Source organism: Myotis yumanensis, unplaced genomic scaffold (assembly GCF_028538775.1).
Source record: "Myotis yumanensis isolate MYYU_CA2020_CCGP unplaced genomic scaffold, mMyoYum1.0.hap1 SCAF_10, whole genome shotgun sequence".
In the NCBI taxonomy this organism is placed as follows: Eukaryota; Metazoa; Chordata; class Mammalia; order Chiroptera; family Vespertilionidae; genus Myotis; species Myotis yumanensis.
The window spans coordinates 70,212,264-70,218,412 of NW_027223761.1; the positions used below are offsets into that span (position 1 = coordinate 70,212,264).

General features: G+C 40.9%; 1 pseudogene; it reads right to left on the minus strand.

Annotated features, from left to right (window-relative positions):
- Window positions 1–1,436: 1,436 nt before the first annotated feature.
- Window positions 1,437–2,133, minus strand: LOC139018504 (mitochondrial inner membrane protease subunit 1 pseudogene; annotated as a pseudogene).
- Window positions 2,134–6,149: the final 4,016 nt, after the last annotated feature.

Below are 6,149 nucleotides of genomic sequence, written 5' to 3' on the forward strand. Positions count from 1 at the left end.
CCCAGATTTATGCAATGGTGCCCCAAAAGGCTTCCAAACAAGCCATAGTATAAATGCAAAATTAAAGGTCCCATACATTTTTTTTCCTTAAATATATTTTATTGATTTTTTTACAGAGAGGAAGGGAGAGGGATAGAGAGTTGGAAACATCGATGAGAGAGACACATCAATCAGCTGCCTCCTGCACACTCCCCACTGGGAATGTGCCTGCAACCAAGGTACATGCCCCCGACCAGAATCAAACCTGGGACCCTTGAGTCTGTAGGCCGATGCTCTATCCACTGAGCCAAACCGGCTAGGGCGGCCCCATACATTTTTAATCTAAAACTCAAGAACCCCCAACAATCTTACCATTTCTATGGGTTCTTTTGTCTTGCCACCCTGGATCTGGAGTGGACATTTTCTCTGTTCTAGCATTAGGGATACTGGGGTGTGGACATTTGAGATACAGTCATATTTAAAGAGTATAACATAGTGCCTAGTATACAGTATTTTCTCAAAAGTAGAGCTATTATTGTTACTATAGTTATATCAACTAAATCCTCTTCTAATACAATGTCCTAACCCAGCTTTACCCTTTTCCATGTTTTTCTTTTTGTTTGTTTTGTTTTTTTTACAATAGGAATTCTTTCAGCATTTGACTCCCAGTGAAGGCAGATCCAAGCTCCTCTCATTTATTCGGCATTTATCTTTGGTTCTGAACCTCACTGGTTCCAAGTCTAATTCTTGGGAAGACAGTGACTCTAAAGTCATGAATATGTGACAAATGTGTAATGGCAGCTAACCAATCCCTCTTGAGACCTTTTCTCCTGACTAAATATTCTTAGTTCCTTCAATATTTCTTTATATGGTTTTATCAGAATGATTCTCTGTCTCCCCCCCCCCACCTCAAAAGGTACTCTGATTTATCTATATTTCTCTCAAAGAACTGATGCAATAGTACTGAAACTTCTTATTCATGTGTATGCTTTCTGATTAGCCTCAAGGCTGATAGAAGTCATCTCTATCTTACTGAATTTGTTCACTAATACCAATTGGGAAGTGTGACAGTTTAAGTTATTTGGCTGCTCAGTATTCATTACCTCCCTCCCTCCCTCCCTCTCTCTTCCTCCTGGAGGTCTTGTGCTGACTTGAGTGTTCATTGATTCTTGGGGTTAAGGCTATGTGCAGAGATAGGGTTTTAAACTAAATTTAATCAAAGTCTTAAGGACCCTCAGCTTCAGATTTGAAACTAGTTGTTCCTTCCCTAGAATTTAATATTACAGAGAAATTTTAATAAATTATAGTTCATCTTCTTCCTAAGAATTGGAAGGATTACTTTGCAAATTGGGTCTTTCTTTCGGTCACTCTCAGCATGTGGCTTAGCTCATTCATTTTTCAATTAATCTAAATTAACTTTCTTTGGACTTATCCACCAAATTGTAGGTGCTCCTTTTTTAATGAATAGTAATTTTTTTTTTTGGTAAATACATGGTTTCAGTAGCAATAATACAGTCTCCTGAATAGGAGACAATAATTAAATCAAAAGAATAATAATCAGAAAATCTGTGGCCATTAGGGTTGTCATGTAGAAATTCAAAATCACTCTGAGGCCAAATCTCAAAGAAGTATGTCCTCTTATTAGGCCATGTGGAATAGGTCCACAGTACCTGGAATTGTAGAATTCTGTAAGTTGTTACCTTCTAACCAAATATGATCTGTTGGCACATAATATGACTTTTAAAGAAATCTGATGGACTATATTGATAAGGATTTTGTCTCTTTCCAAACCATTTAATCTTTTACAAATATTTGATTTTGGATCACTTGGGCTTTTTGCCATCACAATGTCACCTCTTTGGACACCTTAAAAATGTTGACTAAGATTTTCTGCAAAGACAATGCTATCTGAATTTTGATTTCAGGCTCCATTAATGGTCCAGAACACATAATAGACAATGTTACCAACGTATTCAAAAGCACATACATCCTATTGACTGGAATAGCCAATAGTTGAAAGGTTTTTCCCAGGACACCATGAAGCAGAGTTCTGGGTAGACTCTGCCACTATTGGCCATAATTCTGTTCTACAATATTAGTACATTCAGTTTTGAGGGTAGTTGCAGGGCTTCCAGAAAAAAGCGTCCAAAGCATGTGTCAAAGCATATATCGGTGACTTCTGGCTTCAGGGTTTCTCTGGCCCAAAAGAAGCCCAGGAGGCTCTCACCCAGGGCTCTCTGGCTCTGGCTTTCAGAAGAGGCGCTACTTTTTTGAGGCCTGTCACTCACATGCTCTACCTACAATAGTGCTAAGGGTGGGTATTTGCCTGAGGGAAAGGAGAGTAAATGCAGCCAGTAGGGAGTTTGCAACTCCCTGAGCCCCCCGAAGGCTGCCTGATGACCTGCAGAGCAATCAAGTATTGTGATTGGCCTCCCTTCATGCTCTTAGCATCCCAGGCCTCACCTCCTACTCACCTACGGACACAATTTATTTTGTAAATATCTCCGGAAAAGTATTATCTCTCTGACTTCCCTGTGCCCTTGAGGGTGCTACTAGGTTTCTACCTCCATCCATCAGAAATGAATACCCAAATCTTAAATATGGTGGGAAGATAAATCTATTACAAATAATAATATGTTATAATATAAGAGCAAATATAAAATATTTTTGGATTATCTTTGCTATTGTATTTATTGTTAGCACAGATGATGAGTTGACCCTAACAATGTTGACTTGTGCATTATATCAATAACTAGAGGCCCAGTGCACGGATTCGTGCGCTGGTGGGGTCCCTCGGCCTGGCCCGTAGGAATTGGGCCAAAACCAGCTTTCCAACATCCCCCAAGGGGTCCTGTATTGTGAGTGGGTGCAGGCCAGGCATGATCAGGGCTGGGAAGGGACCATGGGAGGTTGGCTGGCCAGGAAGGGACTGCCGGACCCCAGCAGCAAGCTAGCCTACTGGTTGGAGCGTCTGCCCCCCGGTGGTCAATGCGTGTCATAGCGACTGGTCAAATGGTCAAATGAATGGTTGGACACTTAGCATACTAGGCTTTTTTATACAGGATTCCTCACTCCCTGATCCTTCACTAACTCCCTTGCTGAAACGATTTCATGTACCAGCAGTTAGATTTCACCTACTTTCAACTTAGCACTTTAGCTGTCTTCTTGAGTGTTATTCAACCATTGCTACCAAATGACATGTAGATTTTGAATTATATATTTACATTATCTTTTTAAAGCATTAAATAAAAAATGTAAATCAAATTTATTGGGGTAACATTGGATGATAATCCTATATAATAAAAGCCTAATATGCTAAGTGTCCAGTCAACTGGTAGGCTGTTCAACCAATCAAAGTGCAATATGCTAATGATATGTTAAGGCTACTCAACCACTTGCTATTATGTGCACTGACCACCAGGGGGCAGACGCTATGACTGGTAGGTTAGCTTGCTGCTGGTGTCTGGCCAATTAGGACTGAGCGAGAAGGGCCAGACATGCCCTGGAGCCTTCCCACAATCCCTCCTTGGCTGGCCAACCTCCCACATCCTTCCCCTGCCCTGATCATGTACCGGTGGGGACCCTCAGCCTGGCCTGCACCCTCTCACAATCTGGGACCCCTCGGGGTATGTCAGGGAGCCAGTTTCAGCCCAATCCCCACAGGCCAGGCCATGGGACCTCACTGGTGCACGAATTCGTGCACCGGGCCTCTAGTATTATATAAATTTCAAGTGTGTATTTTATAATACACTATCTGTATATTGCATTGTGTGCTCACCACAGTCTACTTCTGTCACGATTTATTTGACCCCATTTAATCTCTTCTTCCACCCCCCCACATTTTTTTCTATAAAAATGTGTGCATTCTAATTTATCTTTAAGGAATTAAGAGTGGTGTCTTAGTTTAGAACATTTCAGTTCTTTCTGACATTTAGTAAGCTGTTAGAGAAAACTGATGACTGTAGCTTACAGTCTTCAAGTTACATCAGTTATTTAGTGAGTTGAATGAGCATACATTAAGCTTATTTTTAGAATGTTCCTTCTTATAAATGTATTATGTATATCATAGAGACATAGCAGCCCCACTAGTGTGGTAAGTGAACTTGCCACATATCATTCTCTTTGCAGGGTCAGGTCTAACAGAAACTTAGAACAGGAGGTAGGGACCACTGAAGAAAACTTCAAGTGATTCAAGCAGCAGTATTTATAAACCTCTGAGTCAGTCATGACTCAGCACTGAAGCACAGTGCTAAGGACACTGGTTAAAGCAACAGTGGTGTGAAATTAAAGCTGAGACCACTTGGGGTTTGTATCTGTGCATATTTGGCATCATGAGTAGGCAAAACATTTAGCACAACATCCTTTTCATTCCAGGTTTATTTGTAAACAAATTAAGACTCTTCCTCCCAACTTTTTTTTTTTAATAATACAAACAGAAAAAAGGTATCGTATGTAAGTTCATTTGAAATGAAAATCTGAAGTCTAATTCGATTTTTAAAAAACAGGACTAGCTTCCTTGAGTAGTTAATGCCAGACACATTAAAACCATGAGCTGTTGTTCTTGCAATATTCATCTTACAAATGATGAAACTGAGATTCAGAGAAGTTAAAACTTGCTGAAAGTAACACAGCTAATAAGTAATTTTCAGTCAAGATTCCAACTCTGATCTTTGCTGTCAGACAGACCAAAATTCCTTACCCCATGCTGTCTACTGTAGTGGAAAGAAGTGAAGTGCCATGTCAAATGAGCCCAATTTCCAAACAACCTGGATTCATAGTGCACTGCCTACAATTTTAATCCCTAAATGGGGATGACAACATCAGAAATCACTTGAAAATTTTGGGTGATAGAAGCATAATGTAAATGAAGATAATACTGGTCTATTTTGGGGTTGACATTGGTAAAATTAAACCCTCCAATATTCATTCTTTTTTTCTTTTGAATTTTGAAGGCAGATTCAGGGCCACTTCGTGACATTTGCTATATGTGTATCTGAGAATTTTTCTTTTAGAATGACACTCTGATGAGTTTTCCCAGTAGAATATGCGGGGGACCAAGTATTCAGGCTCATGACATCAGTTGGCAATGTGGGGACAGACTCCGTCAGGGTTAGGAGGGTTGAGAATCACCAGGCTCAGCAACACTTTGCAAGGCAGCTCATTCTGGCCTTCTGGGGCAGGACTCTGTATTGTGCAGCCACATCCCTCCAAAGTAAATCTGGCTCCTTGAATGACCAGACCAATTGCATTGCTGGTCAAGATACATTTGCAAAGAGTGGGAGGTGACTACAGAAGCATTGTATTATATCTTTCATCATGGATAATCCCTGGAGCTGCAGAAAGGAAACCACAGAGAATGGGGGTCCCCATATACTTGAATTAACAGAGTAACACATCATATAGCCATATCTCCATTAATTTATTTGGGGGCCATAGGTTTGTCAACATTTTATTTTTTAAGTAATTACATTGAAAAGAACCAACCCTGCCATCTACTATCTTACCTAATAATAGACAAACATGTAAATGAACCGTCCCTCTGCTACGCTCACCAGCCAATCAGGAGAGTATGCAAATTAACCCAACAAAGATGGCGGTTAATTTGCATGCATAGGGGTGAAGCGGCAGAGCAAAGACTGAAGGCTCTGTCTGGAGCCGCGAAGATGAAGGCTCCGTCTGTAGCTAAGGCCTGGGTCCTGGGTGCCAGAGGAAAACCGGCGCCGGCAGCCAGGGGAAGGGAAGGCCTATTGCATGAATCTCTTCTTGCAGCGGGCCTCTAGTTATTTCATAAAAGAAAGGCCACTTTTAAACTAAAAAGAGGAAGTATGTATCAAGACAAAAAACAACATTCTAAATAGAATGGATTTAGCTTCACTGGAAAATCACTCTATTGCTCATATCTCTAATTTTTGCCTCAGCCTGATGGAAACCAGGCCATGGGTCAGCACTGCCTAAGGACTATTGCAGACAGTCTCTGAATGAGAAGCCTTTAGAAGTCAAAGTCTTTTTTTTTTTTTATATTTTTATTGATTTTTCACAGAGAGGAAGGGAGAGAGCAGAGAGTCAGAAACATCGATGAGAGAGAAACATCGATCAGCCGCCTCCTGCACATCCCCCACCGGGGATGTACCCGCAACTCAGGTACATGCCCTTGACCGGAATCGAACCCG